The following is a 26961-nucleotide window of genomic DNA, read 5'->3' as shown; positions in this document are numbered from 1 at the left end:
GGAGAGAGAGTGAAGGAGAGAACAGTGGAGAGAGAGTGAAGGAGAGAACAGAGGAGAGAGAGTGAAGGAGAGAACAGTGGAGAGAGAGTGAAGGAGAGAACAGTGGAGCGAGAGTGAAGGAGAGAACAGTGGAGAGAAAGAAGGAGAGAACAGTGGAGAGAGTAAAGTCAAGAGTTTTATTTGTCACGGCATACAAGTATACAGTGAAATGCGGGGGGGTCTTGCCCGCAACGATTGTGCAATAATACAATAATAAGAATAGGATGAGAATAAGACATTTGTGCAATAATACAAGTAATAAGAATAAGACATAACAGGTATATGTACATAAAGTTTACAAAAAGCATGGTAAGACAAGCTAAGGTCCTGCGATAGTGCAATACACTGTTAGCTACGGATGAGGCACTGGGTCTTATGTACACTACTATACAATGCTATACTATACAATCTACAGTTATACTATGTGTCTTTATGCTAGCTTGCTATATCCTTCTGTTTACTATACAAGAACCACTCCCGTTCTTGTTTTTAAAGTGACCTTTCATTGTGTAAAGTGACCGTTGAGTGTGAGCGTGTGCAGCATGTGTGTGTGTGTGTGTGTGTGTGTGTGTGTGTGCTCATGTGTGTGTGTGTGTGTGTGTGTGTGTGTGTGTGTGTGTGTGTGTGTGTGTGTGTGTGTGCTCATGTGTGTGTGTGTGTGTGTGTGTGTGTGTGTGTGTGTGTGTGTGTGTGTGTGTGTGTGTGTGTGTGTGTGTGTGTGTGTGTGTGTGTGTGTGTGTGTGTGTGTGTGTGTGTGTGTGTGTGTGTGCTCATGTGTGCTTGTGTGTGGAGAGTTCAGTGTTCAAGACTCTGATGGCCTGGGGTCAGTGGGGGAAGAAGCTGAGCCGAAGTCTCTCTGTCCTAGTTTCTGGTGTTCGCAGGCGTTTGAGAGAGTGAAGGAGAGAACAGTGGAGAGAGAGAGTGAAGGAGAGAACAGTGGAGAGAGAGAGTGAAGGAGAGAACAGTGGAGAGAGAGAGTGAAGGAGAGAACAGAGGAGAGAGAGTGAAGGAGAGAACAATGGAGAGAGAGAGTGAAGGAGAGAACAGTGGAGAGAGAGAGCGAAGGAGACAACAGTGGAGAGAGAGAGTGAAGGAGAGAACAGTGGAGAGAGAGAGTGAAGGAGAGAACAATGGAGAGAGAGAGTGAAGGAGAGAACAATGGAGAGAGAGAGCGAAGGAGAGAACAGTGGAGAGAGAGAATGAAGCACCACCCTTATTCTCTTGTTGGGACAATCTCTAGTGAATGAAATAGTGAAATGATACTGTTCATTTGTCCTGGATTCCTGGGACCCCCTCAGCGCCCAACCCCCCCCCCCCCCCCCCTCTCAGCGACCCCCCTCAGTGACCCCCCCTCAGCCCCCCCCCCAGTGACCCCCAGGGGGGGCATGAAGAAACACAGGAATAAACCTGACCTGCTAATGACCTTCTACTACCAGAGCACAGCCTCCATGGAGAGAAACAGATCCTCTGCCCGTCAATATTGTCCACTTTCTAGCTCCCATTCGTCACTCCTGTTATTGGCATAATTACCCATTTGTGGCAGTTTTCTTTATTTATGATATTTCATTTGTACATCAGCCTTGGCACCGCTGGCTCAGCGTGGTGATCGGCAAAGTGCATGAAACCATAAAGCTCCCATTTGCTGTTAGTCAATCTCTCTCTCAGTGGCTGCTATTAACCCCTTAAGGGTACCCCACATTTAGCAGCATACCTTTACTTTACTTTAGCTTTACTTTATACTTGATACTTATAGCACATGGATGAGTCTGTTCTCTTTTGAAAGGTAACATTCCTTCACTCTCTCTCTCCTCTGTTCTCTCCTTCTCTCTCTCTCCTCTGTTCTCTCCTTCTCTCTCTCTCCTCTGTTCTCTCCTTCTCTCTCTCTCCACTGTTCTCTCCTTCACTCTCTCTCTCCTCTGTTCTCTCCTTCACTCTCTCTCTCCTCTGTTCTCTCCTTCTCTCTCTCTCCACTGTTCTCTCCTTCACTCTCTCTCCTCTGTTCTCTCCTTCACTCTCTCTCCTCTGTTCTCTCCTTCACTCTCTCTCCACTGTTCTCTCCTTCACTCTCTCTCTCCACTGTTCTCTCCTTCACTCTCTCTCTCTCCACTGTTCTCTCCTTCACTCTCTCTCTCCTCTGTTCTCTCCTTCACTCTCTCTCTCCACTGTTCTCTCCTTCTCTCTCTCCTTCTCTCTCTCTCCACTGTTCTCTCCTTCTCTCTCTCTCCACTGTTCTCTCCCTCACTCTCTCTCCTTCACTCTCTCTCCACTGTTCTCTCCTTGTCTCTCTCTCCACTGTTCTCTCCTTCTCTCTTTCTCTCCTCTGTTCTCTCCTTCACTCTCTCTCTCCACTGTTCTCTCATTCACTCTCTCTCCACTGTTCTCTCCTTCACTCTCTCTCCACTGTTCTCTCCTTCACTCTCTCTCCACTGTTCTCTCCTTCACTCTCTCTCTCCACTGTTCTCTCCTTCTCTCTCTCTCTCTCTCTCTCTCTCTCTCTCTCTCTCTCTCTCTCCACTGTTCTCTCCTTCACTCTCTCTCTCCACTGTTCTCTCCTTCACTCTCTCTCTCCACTGTTCTCTCCTTCACTCTCTCTCTCTCCACTGTTTTCTCCTTCACTCTCTCTCTCTCCTCTGTTCTCTCCTTCTCTCTCTCTCCACTGTTCTCTCCTTCACTCTCTCTCTCTCCACTGTTCTCTCCTTCACTCTCTCTCCTCTGTTCTCTCCTTCTCTCTCTCCACTGTTCTCTCCTGCACTCTCTCTCCTCTGTTCTCTCCTTCTCGCTCTCTCCACTGTTCTCTCCTTCACTCTCTCTCCACTGTTCTCTCCTTCACTCTCTTTCAACTGTTCTCTCATTCACTCTCTCTCTCTCTCCACTGTTCTCTCCTTCTCTCTCTCTCCACTGTTCTCTCCTTCTCTCTCTCTCTCCACTGTTCTCTCCTTCACTCTCTCTCTCCACTGTTCTCTCCTTCACTCTCTCTCTCTCCACTGTTTTCTCCTTCACTCTCTCTCTCTCCTCTGTTCTCTCCTTCTCTCTCTCTCCACTGTTCTCTCCTTCACTCTCTCTCTCTCCACTGTTCTCTCCTTCACTCTCTCTCTCTCTCCTCTGTTCTCTCCTTCACTCTCTCTCCTCTGTTCTCTCCTTCTCTCTCTCTCCACTGTTCTCTCCTTCACTCTCTCTCCACTGTTCTCTCATTCACTCTCTCTCTCTCCACTGTTCTCTCCTTCTCTCTCTCTCCACTGTTCTCTCCTTCACTCTCTCTCTCCTCTGTTCTCTCCTTCACTCTCTCTCTCACATGTTCTCTCCTTCTCTCTCTCTCCTTCTCTCTCTCTCCACTGTTCTCTCCTTCTCTCTCTCTCCACTGTTCTCTCCCTCACTCTCTCTCCTTCACACTCTCTCCACTGTTCTCTCCTTGTCTCTCTCTCCACTGTTCTCTCCTTCTCTCTTTCTCTCCGCTGTTCTCTCCTTCACTCTCTCTCTCCACTGTTCTCTCATTCACTCTCTCTCCACTGTTCTCTCCTTCACTCTCTCTCTCTCCACTGTTCTCTCCTTCACTCTCTCTCTCCACTGTTCTCTCCTTCACTCTCTCTCTCTCCACTGTTTTCTCCTTCACTCTCTCTCTCTCTCTCTCCTCTGTTCTCTCCTTCTCTCTCTCTCCACTGTTCTCTCCTTCACTCTCTCTCTCTCCACTGTTCTCTCCTTCACTCTCTCTCCTCTGTTCTCTCCTTCTCTCTCTCCACTGTTCTCTCCTTTACTCTCTCTCCTCTGTTCTCTCCTTCTCTCTCTCTCCACTGTTCTCTCCTTCACTCTCTCTCCACTGTTCTCTCCTTCACTCTCTCTCTCCTCTGTTATCTCCTTCACTCTCTCTCTCTCCACTGTTCTCTCCTTCTCTCTCTCTCCTTCTCTCTCTCTCCACTGTTCTCTCCTTCTCTCTCTCTCCACTGTTCTCTCCCTCACTCTCTCTCCTTCTCTCTCTCTCTCCTTCACTCTCTCTCCACTGTTCTCTCCTTTTCTCTCTCTCCACTGTTCTCTCCTTCACTCTCTCTCCTTCTCTCTTTCTCTCCTCTGTTCTCTCCTTCACTCTCTCTCTCCACTGTTCTCTCATTCACTCTCTCTCCACTGTTCTCTCCTTCACTCTCTCTCTCTCCACTGTTCTCTCCTTCACTCTCTCTCTCCACTGTTATCTCCTTCACTCTCTCTCTCTCCTCTGTTCTCTCCTTCACTCTCTCTCTCCAATGTTCTCTCCTTCACTTTCTCTCCACTGTTCTCTCCTTCTCTCTCTCTCTCTCCACTGTTCTCTCCTTCACTCTCTCTCTCCACTGTTCTCTCCTTCACTCTCTCTCTCCTCTGTTCTCTCCTTCACTCTCTCTCTCCAATGTTCTCTCCTTCACTTTCTCTCCACTGTTCTCTCCTTCACTCTCTCTCTCTCCACTGTTCTCTCCTTCTCTCTCTCCACTGTTCTCTCCTTCACTCTCTCTCCACTGTTCTCTCCTTCACTTTCTCTCCACTGTTCTCTCCTTCTCTCTCTCTGACTGTTCTCTCCTTCACTCTCTCTCCACTGTTCTCTCCTTCACTCTCTCTCCTCTGTTCTCTCCTTATCTCTCTCTCCTCTGTTCTCTCCTTCACTCTCTCTCTCCACTGTTCTCTCCTTCACTCTCTCTCCACTGTTCTCTCCTTCACTCTCTCTCCACTGTTCTCTCCTTCTCTCTCTCTCCACTGTTCTCTCCTTCTCTCTCTCCACTGTTCTCTCCTTCACTCTATCTCCACTGTTCTCTCCTTCACTCTCTCTCCTCTGTTCTCTCCTTCACTCTCTCTCCTCTGTTCTCTCCTTCACTCTCTCTCCACTGTTCTCTCCTTCACTCTCTCTCCTCTGTTCTCTCCTTCACTCTCTCTCCTCTGTTCTCTCCTTCACTCTCTCTCCACTGTTCTCTCCTTCACTCTCTCTCCTCTGTTCTCTCCTTCACTCTCTCTCCTCTGTTCTCTCCTTCACTCTATCTCCTCTGTTCTCTCCTTCACTCTCTCTCCTCTGTTCTCTCCTTCACTCTCTCTCCTCTGTTCTCTCCTTCACTCTATCTCGACTGTTCTCTCCTTCACTCTCTCTCCACTGTTCTCTCCTTCACTCTCTCTCCTCTGTTCTCTCCTTCACTCTCTCTCCACTGTTCTCTCCTTCACTCGCTCTCTCCACTGTTCTCTCCTTCACTCTCTCTCCACTGTTCTCTCCTTCACTCTCACTCCTCTGTTCTCTCTCTCCACTGTTCTCTCCTTCACTCTCTCTCCTCTGTTCTCTCCTTCACTCTCTCTCCTCTGTTCTCTCTCTCCACTGTTCTCTCCTAGAGGTTCCAGTAGTGGGCAGCTTGAATGACCAGGTCCTAAAACCAACGCTTTAAGGAGATCTGTTATTTTTAGAGCATTAAACTCTTTGGAATAAGCTGCCTCAAAACCTCTGCTGCATTTACAGTAGATTAACTTTTTAAAATAATCTTAAATTGTATTTAACACTGTAAAGTATTATGTTTCGTTTTTTTTTGTTTTCTGTTTCTGTGCTTGCATGTAATTTTAGCCATCTTAATTGTCAGTTTCATTGTGCATTGTGTGTTGAGTACTGACTTTTAATAATTTTGTTTTACAATAATAATTGTTTTTGTATGCTTTTTTTTGTGTGGACCCCAGGAAGACTAGCTGGTTGCTATGGCACCAGCTAATGGGGATCCGTAATAAAATAAAGTAAAATCACTCTCTCTCACGTGTTCTCCGTCTTCTCCGTCTCTAGGGCAAAAAGGACATGTGAGCTCTTGCTTGAGGTGAGTCAGACTAACCTCTCCATGTGCTGTCAGGAGCCTCCTCTTGTTTGGCTGCTGACGAGGTCTGATCAGTTCCTGCTGTGGGTGATTCACCAGCTGTATTGACGAGGTCTGATCAGTTCCTGCTGTGGGTGATTCACCAGCTGTGACGAGGCCTGATCAGTTCCTGCTGTGGGTGATTCACCAGCTGTATTGACGAGGCCTGATCAGTTCCTGCTGTGGGTGATTCACCAGCTGTATTGACGAGGTCTGATCAGTTCCTGCTGTGGGTGATTCACCAGCTGTATTGACGAGGCCTGATCAGTTCCTGCTGTGGGTGATTCACCAGCTGTATTGACGAGGCCTGATCAGTTCCTGCTGTGGGTGATTCACCAGCTGTATTGACGAGGCCTGATCAGGTCCTGCTGTGGGTGATTCACCAGCTGTATTGACGAGGTCTGATCAGTTCCTGCTGTGGGTGATTCACCAGCTGTATTGACGAGGTCTGATCAGTTCCTGCTGTGGGTGATTCACCAGCTGTATTGACGAGGCCTGATCAGTTCCTGCTGTGGGTGATTCACCAGCTGTATTGACGAGGTCTGATCAGTTCCTGCTGTGGGTGATTCACCAGCTGTATTGACGAGGCCTGATCAGTTCCTGCTGTGGGTGATTCACCAGCTGTATTGACGAGGCCTGATCAGTTCCTGCTGTGGGTGATTCACCAGCTGTATTGACGAGGCCTGATCAGGTCCTGCTGTGGGTGATTCACCAGCTGTATTGACGAGGTCTGATCAGTTCCTGCTGTGGGTGATTCACCAGCTGTATTGACGAGGTCTGATCAGTTCCTGCTGTGGGTGATTCACCAGCTGTGACGAGGTCTGATCAGTTCCTGCTGTGGGTGATTCACCAGCTGTATTGACGAGGCCTGATCAGTTCCTGCTGTGGGTGATTCACCAGCTGTATTGACGAGGCCTGATCAGTTCCTGCTGTGGGTGATTCACCAGCTGTATTGACGAGGTCTGATCAGTTCCTGCTGTGGGTGATTCACCAGCTGTATTGACGAGGTCTGATCAGTTCCTGCTGTGGGTGATTCACCAGCTGTATTGACGAGGCCTGATCAGTTCCTGCTGTGGGTGATTCACCAGCTGTATTGACGAGGCCTGATCAGTTCCTGCTGTGGGTGATTCACCAGCTGTATTGACGAGGCCTGATCAGTTCCTGCTGTGGGTGATTCACCAGCTGTATTGACGAGGCCTGATCAGTTCCTGATGTGGGTGATTCACCAGATGTGGGTGCTGATAGCTGCCTGTTCCTCCCAGCTCTCTGCTGTGGGGCGCTATGGCTCCTGGTGAATCCCTCATCACAGCACACAGACAATTCCAGTGGGCTCTAGTGGGCGTATCACATGGACTCCAGCACTGGGAGCAGCTGGTTATTACTGTGTAATTCGACAGTTCAACAAGTTGAAAGTACTAAACTCCTTGGAGTGATGCTGGATTGCACTCTGTCTTGGTCTCAGCATATTAATTATATTGTTTTAAAAATGGGAAGAGCAATTGGTATTTCCAGGAAATGTGCTCCTTTTGTTGCCCGTCCCCTTTTATGTCAGATAGTGCAAAGTTTAGTTTTATGTCATCTTGACTATTGCTCTGCGATGTGGTCATCTGCTGCCAGTGGTGACCTCAGGACGCTCCAGGTGGTCCAGAACAGGGCAGCACGGTTGGTACTGGGCTGCTCACTAAGGTCTAATGTGAGCCGTATGCATGCCCGCCTCTCTTGGCTTAACGTTGAAAATAGATTGTCTTTTAATATACTTGTGCTGTTCAAGTTGGTCATGAGCAGTAAAACTCCTGTTTTTATACATAAACAGATTGTTTTTAGTAATACTGTGCACGAGCATTACACTAGAGCATTAACTCTTTGGAATGGCCTGCCTCGGAACCTCTGCTGCATTTACAGTAGATTCACTTTTTAAAATAATCTTAAATAGTTTTAAAATTGTTTTTAACACTGTAAAGTAATTTTTTGTTTTTGTTTTACACTAATGTAATTTTAGCTATCTTAATTGTTACACATTATGCATTGTGTGTACTGACTTTTAATAATTTTGTTTTTGCAATAGTGATTATTTTTGTATGTTTTTTTGTGTGTGAACCCCAGGAAGACTAGCTAGTTGCTATCGCACCAGCTAATGGGGATCCCTAATAAAATAAATGGTTAAGAGGAGGGAAGACCTTTTAGTAAGACAGCCCTCAGCGGGGAACAAGGGAACGGCGTCCCAGCATTGTAGCATTAGCATTAGCCGCGCGCTCTAGGATAGTTGGAAAAACACCCAAAAAAGAGTCATGACGACCAAATATCCTGCCCCTCGCGCCAATACATCACTCGGTTGTCTCACGGGACAACGAGCAGTATTACTCATGCTAGTATCAATGCCTGATAGCGCAGGCTGTAACTGAGGGGTACAATTCCCTGACTGTATTAATAAGTATGGTATCATTAAACCACTACTGTCTTATGTACATTACTACTGGCCATACAGTACACAGGTATATGATATGAACACCTCCACAATGACACGGTTCCACACAAATCTTGGTTATAATAATATTTATTAGCAGCAATGATAGTATATTACAATACTTTACGTAGAGTCGCGCTTATAAGGCGAAGAATGTGCGTGAGTAAATCAATAGCGTAAGTCCATTCGAATAGTACGCAGGAGATAATAAATACCACCTGTATCAATAGGAATTATATCTATGGTACACTAGTAGGGCAGCGGGAGATACTAGTAGGGTCCCTCCGGTTGTAGGCCAGCAGGGGGAGGAAATGTTCGAATGCAAACTCTGGATCAACGGGGAATCAATAAACTCCAGCTACGGGAGACGGTACATTACTCCCTTGATCGGCAGACGAAAGCAGCAGCTGTAATCCAAGTATGCGTGCAGCATAGGTGAAAGCCGGCCAGCCTCTCCTAGAGACGGGCTCGAGTGATGTTCCTCACGGGTAAATCCCACACAGTAGTGGGTGTAGACGATTCTCCTCCGCTCCAACAGCCACAGGACCAAAGCAATAATCCAGCTGGAAAGGGGCTCTGCATTCACCGGTGTAGATTCTCCGGTGCGCGGTACTTCACATTAACTAGGTCGAACTTGAAGTTATTCCACTAATCTCTGACACTTTTACTGTCCTATTCGCACGCGGTTATAAGTGCTCTATTTAGATGCAAGGTTGCTCACTTCACTTGGTCGTTGACTCGTGATGAAGGCTTTACGTTTGAGGGTAACGCGTTTCTAGGTTAACTTGACTTTAGGCTAAGTGTTGCTGTATCCACCTGCGACGTATTTATACGTACAGCGAATAATCTAGTACCAGCCTTATTCCTGTCTCGTATCCTTGCGCAGAACCGGGCATGTCCAGGCAAGCCTTGGCGGTGACTTTGAACTAGACCTTGGGGGTATGGCAGTGGCGCCTAGTGGATCGCTATCAAATAGGAGAACGAAATATTATGGTCTGTACTAGGTAAAAGGGATATTCCGTGTATATGTGCAAAGAATACACAGGGGATATCAGACGATATACAAATACTATGCAATATATATCAAGTAGTAAATATATATATTCGGTTTAATCTGATCCTTCGTAACAGCCGCCTACTAATTAGTCCCACCTAATTAGATAAGCAGAGACAGATTAACCGCACTGTCCACTACTCAATGTCCGTTGTGAGGGTAGGGCAATTCACAAAGTCAGTGGGTCATGGTCGTCATTAGGAGAGTCGGGGAGCCTTGGCAACTCTATCAGCCTCGCCACGGGTCGGGTGTATGTCCGCCTCTGGCCGAGCACTTCTGCCGCTCTGACCTTTCCGTCGGCACCAGTGATCACTTTGCTTACGCGGCCGGCCGGCCACGCAGCTCGGGGTAGTGACTGGTCTATGATCATGACGACTGGACGGGATGAAGGGGGGCTTAGGAGGAAGCGGGCCTGAGACTGCTTTGATCTGTGCTTGGCTGTGCCTCCTCCTCCTCCGTCTGTTTCTCTTGTTTGCTCTGTACCCCGTCTGAGGAGGGGCCGGTTCTGGCCGCCCCATCAAGGAGTCGCTCGGGGTGCTGGGTTCGAGGTCAGCTACGTCTGGAGCGCAGCTGAGGGGGGTGGAGTTCCGAACTCCCTCTTGTGCCCACGGTTCTCTCACAGGCCTCTCGCTTAATGTCAATAGCCTCTCAACGGCTGTACGAGGGAGTGGCCGGTGTCGCTCGCCTTTGTGTGTAGGCAGCGTGTAGACGTGGGTTGACTGTCAAGTCCGTAGAGGGGGCCCTGGAGCGTCCACCCCAGTCGGGTCTGAACCGCGACTGGGCATCCTTTGGGTCCGATGTGGGCCGCCTCAATTGGGAGAATGAGGTCCGCGTGGTCGGAGCCGATGAGCAGGGTCGGTGTGGCGCCGTCGATAAGCGGTATAGGTAGTTGACGTAGGTGCACATACTTAGCCATCAGCTGTGGGATGGGGTAGGTGTACTGTGATAGGCCTATGTCGTGGCTGGTGAAGACGTTGGTTATACTATACTGCTTCTCGGGCTGGTCCACCGCTGCTATCTTGAAGGAGACCTTCTCACCTTTTATGGTCCCTTCTGATGGTGCGTATTGTCATGGTACCTTTGGCACCCCGCAGGCCCAACTGGGCTGCGGCGGAAGCGAGGAGGAGAGTCTTTTCAGACCCATCGTCCAGGACGGCGTAAGTGTCCAGGACCTTGTCCTCGTAGCTCAGGAGCACTCTGACCACTTTGATGAGCACTCGGGGGGTCCCGCTATGCTGGTCAATGTGGAGCACTCCTGTTGGTCGGTTGCTTTGGATCGTCTGGGGTGGTGCTGACTCGCGGTCGTCCGAGTAGCACCGTGACTCCCAGTGTCTGCTGTAGCAGTCGGGACACCAGGGAGCGGTCTGGTGGATCTTTGGTACTGGTGCCACCGCCTCGGCCTGGTACATTACCGTGACGGGCCCACTTTGTTGTCCTGGCGGACGCTTGTTGATGTCATGCAGGACCTCCAAGTGGGTGCCACCGCACCTGCTACACTTCTTCTTCAAGTGGCACTCAGCTGCCATATGGCTGCGCGCGCAGCGGAAGCAGCGGCGGTGGTCCTTGATCCACTGACTCACCTCGTCCGTGGTCAGCTTCCCGAAAGTGTCGCATTGATACAGCCGATGTTCCCCTTCACAGTACTGGCATTCAATCTTCCACTCCTCTTTTGTCGAGGGGGTGTTGTGGTTCTTGTGCTGCGGTACTGATTCGGCTTGGTGCATAACGGTCACCGACCGGCGGTTATCATTTAATCCCAGAGGTCCTGGTCTTGGGCTTGGTCCACTCCATACGAACGTGTCCAGTCGTAAGCTGCTGACCTCCCTGGCGAGGAACTCAGACAGGTCTAGGAGGGATGCCTCTGGGCCGTTGGGGTCACGGTGGTCTCTCTGCCGCCGAAAACGCTCTTGTCGGGCGGGAGGGAGCTTCTCTAATATTCTCTCTACATTAGAGTTAGCGTACAGTTCGTATATCCCTTTTTCCTTTTGGGACCCCAGCATCCCTACCAGGGACTGTACCTTGATAGAGAGGTCATCTAATGCTCTGTTGTCTCTGGCTGGGGGGAGACGGTCAATGTCTCTTATCTCCTGTATCACGTAGTCCCATATGCGTCCATAACGTTGGTCGAGGGCTACTAGAGCCGCGGTGTATGGGGTAGTAGAGTTGGAATATGCCAGCGCTATATTGTGCGCTCTGGGCACCTTCAGGTGCTTGAGTAGGATAGCATACTTGTACGTTTCATCCGGTACATCGGACATCATTGTCTCTAAGCACATTCGTAGCTCTGTGTACTGTGCTCTGTTCTCGTGTGTGAAGTCCGGGAACGTCGGTGTGCCAAGGTACGATGCCATGGATGGCTGGCACATCGGTGAGCGTTGGGGGAGAGGCCTCCTGGGCGAGTCTCCCCGTGCGTGTCGTCTTGGGCTGGTACTTGATGGGTACCGAAGGTCGGGTACCCAGGTGCTGTTCCTCGGTGCTGACGGTGCGTCAAACTCACCCGTGAGTTGAGTCGGGGGTTTGTAGCGCAGTGCCTCGGGGCTGACGTCTGGGCTGTACTGGGCCTCCTGGTCCAGAGTACGTTGCTGCTGGTCGGGGCTGTACTGGGCCTCCTGGTCCAGAGTACGTTGCTGCTGGTCGGCTTGACATTCCTCCTCTTCCTCCTCCTCTTCCTCTGCTAGGTCCTGGAGTCTTCTGTTCAGTCTCTCGGCGTGGTCCGGTTCTTCCCGGTTGCTGGGTCTCGTATGGACCGGCCGGGGAGGGGGTTCGGAGACGTGGACAGGATCCTCCTGTTGGCGGGGTCCCGGGTCGCTTGGTCGGGTAGGGGAATGTGCCCTAGACCCTTGTCGTGATGATCTCCGGGAGCTCCGTGCGGAGTGAGGGGGTGTCGCCATGGCAATCAATTTGTCCATCAGCTGCGCCTGCAGCCGGTCGCGCTCTGCCTCGCGCTGGGCATGGGCGGCTTCGCGCACTGCTTCGCGCTGGGCATTGGCGGCGTCGCGCTGCGCATTGGTGCTGGCATGGGCGGCGTCGCGCTGTGCATTGGCGGCGGCACACTGTGCATTGGCGCTGGCATGGGCGGCGTCGCGCTGTGCATTGGCGGCGGCGCACTGTGCATCGGCGCGGCTTCTTTCAATGTTCTCTTCCATCTGAAGGCGTCTGGTCTCCAGTCTTATGCGGTCGTCTTCACTCCTTTGTTGCGCCTGGAAGCGCTCTCGCTCGGTTGCAGAATGTTCGCGTTCACTGAGGGCTTGCGCTTGGAGTTGCGCGTGAAGGCGCTCTCGTTTGTCTGCAGCTTGTTCGCGCTCGCTCGTCTGTTGACGCGCTTGAAGTCGATCGCGTTCGGTGGAGGCTGCCAGGGTGGCGATGAGTGCCTGCGCCAGCATCTTGTCCGCTTCGCTGGGGGAAGACACAGGCGGAGGTGATCAGCTTCTGGCAGTGCTCGTTGGAGATCCGTTCTCCTGTCGCGCTCCGAGGAGGTCCATCTCCTGGGTGTGCGTCTCTTCTGGTTGTGGGTCGGGTTCCGTCCCTGGAGGGCTTTCTTTATCCTGGAGCTCTCCAGGGACTACCTTGTTGACGTTGGCGGGGGGTAAAGTCATGTCAGGTCCCTCCTGGTCCCCCCGTGAGCTTGGTCAGTTACGTTAGAACCCACTAGGGTCTCTACTGGCGGGGTCGCCTGGTCGGTAGGGTTTGACATACTTTTACTATCCGCTTTTTCCGCGTTTAACGTCTGTATAAAGCTAGGTAGTAGACTGACAGCGTAGTCCTCTAGGTAACGAGGTGGCTGCCGTCTGCGCTCTGGTCGATCTAGCTTAGGAGAACCGTTTGTGGAGTGTTCATCATCGGCCATGTTAATATTAATATTATATTAATATTACGCTAATTACCCTCCGGCTCGAAGGACCAATTGTAACTGAGGGGTACAATTCCCTGACTGTATTAATAAGTATGGTATCATTAAACCACTACTGTCTTATGTACATTACTACTGGCCATACAGTACACAGGTATATGATATGAACACCTCCACAATGACACGGTTCCACACAAATCTTGGTTATAATAATATTTATTAGCAGCAATGATAGTATATTACAATACTTTACGTAGAGTCGCGATTATAAGGCGAAGAATGTGCGTGAGTAAATCAATAGCGTAAGTCCATTAGAATAGTACGCAGGAGATAATAAATACCACCTGTATCAATAGGAATTATATCTATGGTACACTAGTAGGGCAGCAGGAGATACTAGTAGGGTCCCTCCGGTTGTAGGCCAGCAGGGGGAGGAAATGTTCGAATGCAAACTCTGGATCAACGGGGAATCAATAAACTCCAGCTACGGGAGACGGTACATTACTCCCTTGATCGGCAGACGAAAGCAGCAGCTGTAATCCAAGTATGCGTGCAGCATAGGTGAAAGCCGGCCAGCCTCTCCTAGAGACGGGCTCGAGTGATGTTCCTCACGGGTAAATCCCACACAGTAGTGGGTGTAGACGATTCTCCTCCGCTCCAACAGCCACAGGACCAAAGCAATAATCCAGCTGGAAAGGGGCTCTGCATTCACCGGTGTAGATTCTCCGGTGCGCGGTACTTCACATTAACTAGGTCGAACTTGAAGTTATTCCACTAATCTCTGACACTTTTACTGTCCTATTCGCACGCGGTTATAAGTGCTCTATTTAAATGCAAGGTTGCTCACTTCACTTGGTCGTTGACTCGTGATGAAGGCTTTACGTTTGAGGGTAACGCGTTTCTAGGTTAACTTGACTTTAGGCTAAGTGCTGCTGTATCCACCTGCAACGTATTTATACGTACGGCGAATAATCTAGTACCAGCCTTATTCCTGTCTCGTATTCTTGCGCAGAACCAGGCATGTCCAGGCAAGCCTTGGCGGTGACTTTGAACTAGACCTTGGGGGTATGGCAGTGGCGCCTAGTGGATCGCTATCCAATAGGAGAACGAAATATTATGGTCTGTACTAGGTAAAAGGGATATTCCGTGTATATGTGCAAAGAATACACAGGGGATATCAGACGATATACAAATACTATGCAATATATATCAAGTAGTAAATATATATATTCGGTTTAATCTGATCCTTCGTAACACAGGCCTTACCTGTGCATACGGTTGCCACCTTTGACCAATAGAAGTAAGGGACACCTATCATCGAGCGTGCGCAAGAAAAAAATGTGGGCGGTTTTGGGGGGTTTTTGGGGCGAAAATGGGCGGATTTTGTCACTATTTATTTTTTTTACTTTATTTCGGTTTTAGGGTTAGGGTTAGGGTTATGTTATTTAATTATTTTGGGGAGCCAGCCCCCCAAACTCCTGAAATGCATAGAAATCTATGAAATCTAAATAAAACAATATATGACATTTATATTAAAAAGAGCTAGCCCCCCAAACCCCTAAAATACATAGAAATCTATGCATTTTGGAACAGTTACTATATATAGTCAAGAAAGCATTTAGTCATACTTAAAGTTTAAAGTGATTTATTTGCATTTAACATTGTTTAAATAAATTGGCTGAACTATAGCCTCAACTTGAGCATAATACTGTATGAATATAAAGTGCTGTAAAAACAAAGCCTGGGAACACTTTTACTGAAAGAGGACAATAATACAATGAAACACTTGTGTGACCCAAATTAAAAGATTAATAAAAAATAAAAGTGCAAAGAAGAGTAGGCCCCGGGCTGCCAGGGCAGGTAAATAGAAATACTGACATCCAGTTAAAAACACAACCAGATAAATAAGATGTAATATTGTCTTCTCTTTCTTTCTTTTATGATACACCCTGTAATGGAGTATGTACCAGACATGGCCATCTTTCCTGATTAGCTCTTGAAGAGGTACATTCTCTGTGCTCTTAGATACACCAGTCTTCTCTCTGCTCTTAGATCTTCCAGACTTGTCTTTGCTCTTAGATCTTCCAGTCTTCTCTCTGCTCTTAGATCTTCCAGACTTGTTTTTGCTCTTGGATCTTCCAGACTTGTCTTTGCTCTTAGATCTTCAAGACTTGTCTTCCTCTTAAATCTTCCAGACTTGTTTTTCCTCTTAGATCTTCCAGACTTGTCTTTCCTCTTAGATCTTCCAGACTTGTTTTTCCTCTTAGATCTTCCAGACTTGTCTTTCCTCTTAGATCTTCCAGACTTGTCTTTCCTCTTAGATCTTCCAGACTTGTCTTTTCCGTCCACCACTACTCCTTTCTTGTTCTTTGTCTTCTTGGGCTTGATGTCCTCTTCTTCATCCGGTTTGCTTTTCTTGACCTTCTTGTCGTTTTCGGTCTTGATTTTCTTAGGCTTGAAGTTGATTTCTGCTACATCATCTTGCTCCCTCTTCAGAGACTTGTGATGTTCAGGAGAGTGGTAGAAGTCTTCTTCAGGCTCAGACTTCACATTCACACGTGGAGAACTGCCAAAGCCATTCTCTTCCTTCTTGATCTTGCCGTCAAGGGACTTCACCTTCTCCTCCTTTCTCTTGTCCTTGTGCTTGTCCTTGTGTTTATCTGTGCCGCCATCTTTGTGCTCTGCATCCTTCCTGAGCTTCTTTTGCAGGTGCATGAAAACCGGAGTCACCTGTGGCCTGGTGGCGGCTGTCTGCTGCTGTTTCAGCTGTTGTCTTTGCCGCACCCTCTGCTGCTTCTTCAGCTGAGCCTGGCTCACCGCAGGCTTCGGGGTCGGTGCCATCTGGACCTGGTTCTTCTGCTGGTTCTGCTGAGCCTGGAGGACCAGGCTCTGGGCTAGCTTCAGCTGGTTCTGCCGCTGCACCAGCTTCTGCTGAGCTAGCTTCTGCTGAGCTAGCTTCTCCTGAGCTAGCCTCTCCTGAGCTAGCGTCTGCTGCGCCAGCTTCTCCTGAGCTAGCGTCTTCTGAGCTAGCATCTGCTGAGCTAGCGTCTCCTGAGCTAGCGTCTCCTGAGCTAGCGTCTCCTGAGCTAGCGTCTGCTGCGCCAGCTTCTCCTGAGCTAGCATCTGCTGTGCCAGCTTCTCCTGAGCTAGCATCTGCTGTGCCAGCTTCTCCTGAGCTAGCATCTGCTGTGCCAGCTTCTCCTGAGCTAGCATCTGCTGCTGCTGTTGTTGTTGTCGTTGTTGTAGAGACACGAGGTAGGCCCTCTCCTATTCTTTATAATGTCTTCTTTATAGAGTCTTTATAGTGGTAAAGCTGTTTCTTGTCAGGCGGTCTGGCCTCCTGTTGCTGTTGCTGCTGGCTAATGAGCTGCTGGAGCTGCTGTGAGGGTGGCTGGATAATGAGCTGCTGGAGCTGGATCTGGGTCTTCTGCTGCATCTGTGGCACTTTCTGCTGCTGCATCTTCTGCTGTGAGGGCTGCAATGTCTGTAGACCTTCTGAGACCTTCTCAGCCTTTAATTTAGCCTTTAATTTAGCATCCTTTAGATTGAATTCAGCCTTTAATTCAGCCTTTAATTCAGCCTTTAATTTAGCCTTGTGCAGCTTTAATTTAGCCTTTAATTCAGCCTTTAATTTAGCCTCCTGCAGCTTTAATTTATCCTTTAATTCAAAACATTCCAGTACTTTGATTTTGGCCGTTGATGCAGCTATGTCTGTATCCAAGTCAAGTTTCTCCTTCTCAGCCTCTTGTCACTTATTGAAGCGCGCCTCTGCCTGGGTTCGCTTCAATAACAGCTAGTTTTCTGACTTAATGTAGCGGGCCTCTGCCTGGGTCCGCTTCTAGTGGCAGTCGGGGAGGTATTCCGTACGCGCTTTCTTATCAATAATAGTCTCCACACTTTCAGTTCTGTTGTCACATATCAAGTGGACATCCGATTTATTTAGAAAAGTTATTTACATGGAAGATGGGACCAAAGCGATCAAAAGCGGTCAAAAAACTGTGTGCCATTCCCCGTTCTACACCCACCCAGCTGATTACTATCACTAATTTATGCCCTCAGCTGCGCAGTGCCTGGTCCGCCTCGACAGGTGAACCACCCACAATACAACTGAGTTCATTACATTTTCCTCAGAATAGGCCAACACTGCATGGGCAAGCATTCTCCTTTTGGCTACACAGATAAATCATAACATTCACATAAATTATATCCTTCTATTTGATATAATAATAATAATAATAATAATAATAATAATAATAATAATAATAATAATAATAATAATAATAATAATAATAATAATAATAATAATAATAATAATAATAATAATAATAATAATAATAATAATAATAATAATAATAATAATAATAATAATAATAATAATAATAATCCATAACCAAAACACTCATGTGGCCCTTACAGGGACATTAACGTGTGTTGTCGGGCCTTACTAATACATTTTATTTGATTTTATTTGATTTGAAAAAGCTTGAATATTCAGTTGCGTCTGGCGATCGTATAACTGAACTGAGCAGCATCAACAACTGTTTGTGTTTTATCATAATAACTGAGCAGCATCAACGACTGTTTGTGTTTTATCATAATAACTGAACTGAACAGCAATAACAACATGTTTGTGTTTTATCATAATAACTGAACTGAGCAGCATTAACGTTAGGTTATAACTATAACCAAGTTCTGTTAATTAGGGGTGACGCTTGGCATCACACTGCACTCCCTCGCGTACCTGCACGCGCACTGAATAAATTCCACAAATGTACCTTTAATACCAGTATTAGTCTGACCACACCCCTCATCAGCTTACCTTCATAAGCAGGTGTGTGGTCACCTGCTCTCCTCCTTCCCAAGCTTTCACCACAAGGTGAGGTCAAGGGCTGCAGCGGCCGTCTGATGCCAAGCGTCACCCCTAATTAACAGAACTTGGTTATAGTTATAACCTAACGTTCTGTTCCATTAGGGGCTCTGCTTGGCATCACACTGCACAAAGGGAGGCCAAGCGGAGCCGCTGGCTGACAAATACACCCCGCTGAAGGCCCCCCACAACCAACAGAACAGGGAGGGCCGAGCCCCCCCGACCCCCCCTAATGGAGGGCACCCTCCCTATTAGAGGTTTACCGAGAGGGCGACGGACCCGACCGCGCGAAGAGGCACTCAAGCAACTCAACGCACAGGGTGAGCAGACCGTGGCTTGACCCCACGACTACACCCACGCACAACCCGCATGCCACCCGGGAACGAACGTAGGAAACAACCTCGTTACTGCCCCCAGAATCACGGGATCAAGGGCAAACCCACCCCGTGGCAAGGCCGTAGCAGCGGAGCGCGAAGGAAGACCCAGACCCACCAAAAGGACTGGACTCCCTGGAATGGGGGCCCGGAGAAGTCCATGATGCCAGCATCAAGACCCCACCAGGTGGGCACCTAGTGACCCCGCCCCCCACATCGCCAGCGTATTCGGACAAAGGCCCCTCAGCCGAGCGGGCCCTGTCCTCCCCAACAGTACACCGCCTGGAACACAGGCCCTGCAACAGGCAGACAGCATGGTCGTAACACACAAGAGTTAACCAACGGAAGCAGGCAGTGCACCGGGAAAAAAGACCAGGCAACAGGCTGTTAACCCAAGCCTGGAGACTGCGGACGAGGCAGGCGCCAGAAAGGACAGCTGAACACAGCCGCCCCGGCGGAAGAGGCGTATGCTGGCGTTGTCGCATAACCAAGCCTCCACAGAGAAGGCCGATACGATCGGCAGACGTCATGAACGTGCAGGGGCACCCTCAACCGGAGAAACCGGGAGTTGACACTGCAGCAACACACCAGAGAACCAACCACCTAGGCATTACCCCATGCAATGGTTGGTCCCATAACCCCTCAGGAAAGAAACCCCAAAAACACACCTGCGGCACCGCCGCAGCCCGCGTTCTGGTTTCCAACAGGGCTATCCCGGGCCTACGGGTCAACGAAACATTACCCCGGACCGGGCCCGGTGATACGGGGAGCACAGGGTCCCCCGAGGAGGTTAAAACCACTCCAACAGGCCCCTCTGCGCCAAGCGCAAGAGAAGAGCGTAAAAAATGGAAGACCAGCCCCAGCACCCCGCACTCGGTATTCCCAGGAGGTCACCCAACCAAGTACCAACCAAGACCAACCTGCACAGCGGCCGAGATCCGACGAGATCGGGCGCGTACAGGTTGGCACGGCCGTAAGCCATTACGACAGTGCAGAATACAACGCACCCAACAAGGGTTCCATAACGCTCAACCCTGTGACACCCGGACCGACCTAGCATTTTTTCCCCCTGAAAAAACCCAAGTCCCTCAGGGTACCAGAACAGCAGATCTGCATCCCCAGCGGACAACGGGTGCAACTGATCTGGACCAGCGCGACCAGAACCAGTCCCGTGCCCTAATCACGCCGACCTGCCAACCCCAGGAGAAGGGGCAGATATGCGTGTTGATCCCAACATAAAAAGAAGGCGCCACCCAGACGTTTCGGTACGAACCGTGCCCGGTGGCCCACCCCTAGGGCGTGAGACCCTTCCCCATATGTCCAGACCCATTCCGTCATCATCCCCTGACATGAACGGGAACCCATCGACAACCACACAGGGTGTCGGAAGAGGAAAAACCCCAATCCCAATTGCTTCATAAAAACGCTGTTTCAACCCAAGCAATCAAGGCGCGCCAGTCAGCCAATGCCCCAAAAGAACATCCTGAGCTAGCACTATGTGTGCGTTTTGACATACCCACATCAACAATAGGCCGTTTAGACCACCATATTGAATCCCCAAGACGCCCAGGGGAACGACAAGAGGGGCGAGATGCAATCAACTCCATGAATGAATGAATGAAAAAGTTTACCCAACAGACTGCAGAAAGGGTACAACCCAGTACGGCAATACACACAATTGGTTAAGGGGAGGCAGACCTGAGAAAGACGTTAGTCTTGTTTCCATCAGGGACCCTCATTTCCAATCCATATAGACACATCCAACTCTTTATAATAATAAAGAAAAAGCATCACCCGTATGACCCAACTGCACAGCTGGGAGTAAAAAACCTGTTTTCACATGATTTTAATCCAGTCACTCTTTTTAATCAGAGTGTAAGACCAGACCCTCCCAGAAACACCTTCCCACATGAGTCCATAGTCATGAAAAAGATATGTCAACTGTGAGTCACGTGACCAATCGACTCAAGTCGACACATAAATCGGGCTGTGAGCCCTACGCCCTAACCTCGACATCTTTAAGACTCCAACTCATGGAAGGCGTCGCCATAGCAACACCGCTACAACGGGCTGGGAAACCTGCCGGCTCCTGTCATGTAATAGGAGTCGGTAGAATACCCCTCCCCCCTCCCCCCCCCCCCCCCCCCCGCCAAGACGTCCCACTGGCTTGGCCCTGACTGGCTCAGCAGAAGAGATCAAAAATCCCCTAAACCAATCAAGTGGGAAAGGAGGGGTTTATTCGACACCCCCTCCCGAAAAAACACCCTTTATCCCTACACACAGAAAAACAACCGTAGCCATCTTGAAAAACCTCCGGTAGAAAGCAATGCACAGCAAAAGCTAATACAATGCCCGCTACCCACAAAAATGTGTAAAGGTTTGACAACAAAACACAAGTCGCCTGTGCGTGAATCCTATACCCGTTGACTATGTCGTACATAGGAAAAAACGCTGATCGAGAGTAAACGGCTAGGCCGTGAAATGTGTGCGTACGAGTATTACTGCAACTAAACAATACAGCATTGTGAAACACATATACTTAGTTCAAGCAATGGAATAACACCAGTTTCTACCTGCATGTGGAGCATCAAGCTAATAGAACCTATTACCGAGTGTACGTTGCAGACCTTGCTTAACCTCGTAACACAACACGACTCATCCCACAACGTAAAAGGGCAGATTCATATATACACAACCCCACCATATGAATTGTTTGAAGAAACACACAGTTTGTTCGGCCAAAACACAGTCCCCCTCCATCGGGGAACTTTTTTATTAACTAAATAAAGTGTGTCAAGGCACAAAATCATAGAGGGGCCGGGGAGGGTGTAGAGGAGAGGGGACACAGAGGGGAAAAAGTCACTTACCGGCGTCTGCCGCTCGAGTCTTGCCACCCCGAGGAGCCCCGGAGGGACGGTAGGTTACAGTCTGCTGGACACGACGTTCCCTACCGTCTCCTCCGGTCGTGGATGGGCCGGCGGTGGCAGAAGCGCCGTTTCGTCCCCTGGCCCTCTTGGCAGGGCCAGCAGCGGCGGCGGAGGCAGTGGTAGCGGCGACGGAGACAGCTCGACGTCGCGGAAGCCTTCTGACTCCACCGGCAAGGACGGGAGGCGGAAAATGGGGTTGGAGAATGGACCTCTCCTCTGCCATCTCTCTGCATGTTGAGGACATCAACCGCAGGGCCTTCCCGAATAGGCCAGCGTCGGAGAGGGCGGCCGTCAGAAGAGGAGCTCTCTTCTTCTCTGGCACACGGGCCTGCTCCAGCCAAAGGTGACGCTGGCCCAGGGTGGCCAGGGCGCGCACTTTCCCCATGGCTATGGCCAGCACCTGGGAAAGGTGCAGGACAGCTCCCGCAGCCTGGGTGATCTGATCGCATTTCACCTCGTTCAGATCCGTGCCGCCCGTCATTATCCCCGATACAAATCTAGCCAGGTGGGCGATGTTAGACGCCGCAGCTAGCGATTGTGTACCAGCGATGAATGACTGGTCACCCCAATAAGCCAATCGCCTAGCCGATTTCCCCTGGAGGACCGGCTTGCATAGGGGTTCCCACACCATATCCGGACAGAGGAGCGCGGCCATCGGACTGTCAAGCCGAGGCACGCCCTCCCCCATACCTTTGACCAACCCCGACACCCGCGTAACTGGTACGTAGGCAGGAGTTAGTCCCATGATGTTGGACACCGCCTGACCCCGACGAACATAGGCCCCCATCGATGGGAAAAATGGGTAGACAACGTCCACCCCTCTCACTGGGGGACGCTGCCAGGGATGGCCTATGAGGTCATCAGGGACAGGTGCAGGCAATGGCAGCGGCAGCGGCACGCCGTTTGCGGCGGCGGCTACCGCCATGAGCTCGGGAAACAAGGCCCGCAGTTCCCCCTGCGAACCTTCCTCCACTGACCCCGCATCCCTCACATACAGCAGGCTGCGACTGGTCAAGGAGCCACAGTCTGATGTGGCCGACAGTAGGGCATCCTGCTGATGAGGCCAAGGTGGTTCCTCGACATCCTCGAACAGGGCGCCCCATGGAGCCATTTCCCCCCCCTCCGGGGTCTCCTGAGGAGGGATACTCTCCTCCACGGGGCCCTCATACAAAAACCCGTCCGCCTCGTCCATGAAGTCCTCAGTCTCCATTGGAAATCCAGAGCCGGACGCATCTTCGCTGGTCTCCAGCAGTTCCCCAAACCCAGGCCGTTCGCGCCTGCACGCCACCATCTTGCGACGTGAGCGGGCAGACGCGAAAAGTTTGCGTCGCAAATCCTCTGGCTCCAAGACAACCCCCCGTTCACCAACGGGCGTTTCCCCAGAACCAGAGGAACCAGAGTCGAGATCAGGCCATCGCCGGAGCGACGGCACCGAACCCTCGGCTCTTCGGTGAGGCAAACTATCCACCGGCAGTCTCCCGGGCTGGGTCGGCAACCACGAGAGTGGCAACAGCCCAGCACCAAGGCGCACAACGGAGGCGGGAATGGAGAACCGCTGGTGAAGAGTAGGTCTAGCGGGTCTACTCTCCGCGGAATACATTATGACCCAACTTTTTCTTGTACAACAAAAAATTAAGCACAATGTAAACCCGTCACAACTCTTTTCAACTAACAACACGTCAAGTGGGGTACTACCGAGGCACTTCCTTGTGGTGAAAGCGAGAAGGAGGAGAGCAGGTGACCACACACCTGCTTATGAAGGTAAGCTGATGAGGGGTGTGGTCAGACTAATACTGGTATTAAAGGTACATTTGTGGAATTTATTCAGTGCGCGTGCCCGTACGCAAGGGAGTGCAGTGTGATGCCAAGCAGAGCCCCTAATGGAACAGAACAACTGTTTGTGTTTTATCATAATAACTGAACTGAGCAGCAATAACATGTTTGTGTTTTATCATAATAACTGAACTGAACAGCAATAACAACATGTTTGTTTTTTATCATAATAACTGAACTGAACAGCCCTGGATGCAGTGAAAGAGCACGACCTCCTGTTGTCTGTGTTTCCTGGCTGCCTTGAATTTTGAGATAAATGGGTGGAGAACAAAACCAAAGGGATGATTAAAATATATTCTCTTGATATCGATGCCAGCTTTCTTTAATGGTCAGAATAACATCGACAAACTCCTTTTACATTGAGAGCTTTTCTCATACTGCATACCAGTGATGGAAGATTTTCTGAGAACATTGCATCAATTTTAAAACGATTGCTTGAAAGGGAACAACAACTCTCTTATTGGGCTGGCTTTAATTAGTTTCTTGTTTTTATTGATTTAATTATTTAGGCAATTATATATATATATATATATATATATATATATTAGAGCTGGGCCGTTAACGGCGTTAACGTGCTGCGTTAACGCTATACTAGTATCGCGCGATAATATAATTAACGCATTAATCTAAAACAAATAAAAATAAAAAAAATAAAAATAAAAAAAATGTGTTTAAATTTTTTTTTCTACCTTTATTTACCCAGGGTAGGTTCGCTGAGCACAGATGTTCTTTTCCATTCACACCTGGGAGCTGCCCAGTACAACCACAGTTGACACCATTGGCCACTGAGCAACTCCACTGGAGCAGTTGATTCAAGCCATGTCACATAGTTCAAGTTTGAAATTATTCTTTTTTTTTTGCTCCTGAGAGTGTGCTAGATACTGTACTGTACTGGTAATATTATGTATTTGTGTTAACTTCTGAATAAAACAACTTATTAAACACAAGTACATCTTATTGAACATTATTTTGATATTTCATTACCAATTATCATAGCAAAACAGCTTTTTCAAACAGTCTGTAATGCATTTTGGAAACGGGAGATGGGCTCATGGTGTAATGGGCCACCTGGCCTGAGAAACATAAGGAGGAAAGAAAAAGTAAGGACTTACTTCTGGTCATTATTTGGGTAGAACACACATATTTTGAATGCCTTCGGCAGTTTTTTTTTTTTTTTTTTGAGCCATTTTAATCTAGATTAATCTAGATTAAATCCAGGATTGCAGATAGATTAATCTAGATTAAAAAAATGAATCTATGCCCACCTCTAATATATATATATATCATGCAGTATGAAGTATGGCAGCTGACTGAGTCAATTCCTTCACAAATACTTATGTTTTTTACACAATACATATTCTGAACGTCTTAAACCTTGTCCGTGACAAATACCCCACATATATTAAAATGATATATTATAATTAAAATAAAACACTGAAACTAATAACATAAAAAAAAAAAAAAAAAACGTAAATGAAACTAGCAAACCCACTCTGGAAACTGGAAGGAAATGGGTTATGGTTAGGGTTAGGTTAGGGTTAAGTGAACATTATGGTTAAGGTTAGGTTATGGTTAAGTGAACGTTATGGTTAGGGTTAGGTTATGGTTAAGTGAATGTTATGGTTAGTGTTAGGTTAGGGTTAAGTGAACGTTATGGTTAGGGTTAGGTTATGGTTATGGTTAGGTGAACGTTATGGTTAGGGTTAGGTTATGGTTAAGTGAACATTATGGTTAGGGTTAGGTTATGGTTAAGTGACCGTTATATCTCATACTGGCAATCGCGTCTCGCTCTGCCTTGTGAGATATCATTATCTCCAGCACCTATTGTGCCCGTGGAAACTAAAACACATGCACCCACCTGCACGATGAGAGACACGAGGTAGGCCCTCTCCTATTCTTTATAATGTCTTCTTTATAGAGTCTTTATAGTGGTAAAGCTGTTTCTTGTCAGGCGGTCTGGCCTCCTGTTGCTGTTGCTGCTGGCTAATGAGCTGCTGGAGCTGCTGTGAGGGTGGCTGGATAATGAGCTGCTGGAGCTGGATCTGGGTCTTCTGCTGCATCTGTGGCACTTTCTGCTGCTGCATCGTCTGCTGTGAGGGCTGCAATGTCTGTAGACCTTCTGAGACCTTCTCAGCCTTTAATTTAGCCTTTAATTTAGCATCCTTTAGATTGAATTCAGCCTTTAATTCAGCCTTTAATTCAGCCTTTAATTTAGCCTTGTGCTGCTTTAATTTAGCCTTTAATTCAGCCTTTAATTTAGCCTCCTGCAGCTTTAATTTATCCTTTAATTCAAAACATTCCAGTACTTTGATTTCAAGTTTCAAGTTTCAAGTTTCAAGTTTCTTTAATAGTTGTCATACAGAAGTACAGAATACTTTTGTACAAAATGCTTCTTACTGTTGCGCTCCAGAGACTGTGCATGACAAGATAAGTATGAAATAAAAACATAGTAAAAATTAGAAGTAAAAAAAGAGGTCACAGTGTTCAGTTTTGACATATGTACAATGTTCGTAGACGTAGTTACCATACAATATACAATACTGTGCAGTGTACTAATATACAATACTATATAGTGCAAGGCATAAATGGACGAGGTGCAGTTTAGGTACAATTCACAGTAGGTGTACGAGTTGTAGTGCAAATCCTTTATCAATAAATATAAAGTGTAAGTGTGTTTGTGTGATCTAAAGTGTGGAGAGTGGGTGCTGCAGTGTGTTGTTTGTTTGAGTGAGTGTGTGTGTGTGGGTGTGTGTGCTGTGTGCATTTGATGGTTGTTGCATAGTGATTATTGTTCGTTTAGCGATTTTTTTTCGTTTAGCAGCCTGATGGCCTGGGGATAGAAGCTCCTTCTGAGTCTTTCTGTGCTCGCCTTAAGACTCCGGTATCGCTTGCCTGACGGCAGCAGTTCAAAGAGGCAGTTGTTCGGGTGGCTCGAGTCCTTAATAATTCTCTTAGCCTTCCCCTTGCACCGCTTGTTGTAAATGTTCTGGAGGGTGGGAAGCCCCCCTCCAATTGTGCGTTCGGCTGAACGTGTCACTCTTTGTAGTCTGCTACGGTCTTGTGCAGTGCTATTCCCAAACCAGGAGGTGATGTTGCCGGTCAGGATGCTCTCTATTGTACATGAGTAGAAGTTCCTAAGGATCTTCTGACTGACTTGGAACTTCCTTAGGCGCCTGAGGAAGTAGAGGCGTTGTCGTGCCTTCTTCACAACACTGTCAATGTGTGTGGTCCATGTCAAGTCCTCGGATATGTGGGCTCCGAGGTACTTGAAACTTGATTTTGGCCGTTGATGCAGCTATGTCTGTATCCAAGTCAAGTTTCTCCTTCTCAGCCTCTTGTCACTTATTGAAGCGCGCCTCTGCCTGGGTTCGCTTCAATAATGTCGAGTTTTCTCTTGTCACTTATTGAAGCGCGCCTCTGCCTGGGTTCGCTTCAATAACAGCTAGTTTTCTGACTTAATGTAGCGGCCTCTGCCTGGGTCCACTTCTAGTGGCAGTCGGGGAGGTATTCCGTACGCGCTTTCTTATCAATAATAGTCTCCACACTTTCAGTTCTGTTGTCAGATATCAAGTGGACATCCGATTTATTTAGAAAGGTTATTTACATGGAAGATGGGACCAAAGCGATCAAAAGCGGTCAAAAAACTGTGTGCCATTCCCCGTTCTACACCCACCCAGCTGATTACTATCACTAATTTATGCCCTCAGCTGCGCAGTGCC

Source organism: Notolepis coatsorum (assembly GCF_963971535.1).
Source record: "Notolepis coatsorum genome assembly, chromosome: 2".
Taxonomy (NCBI): domain Eukaryota; kingdom Metazoa; phylum Chordata; class Actinopteri; order Aulopiformes; family Paralepididae; genus Notolepis; species Notolepis coatsorum.
The sequence above is the reverse complement of the archived record's forward strand: the minus strand, read 5'-3'. Positions refer to the sequence as shown.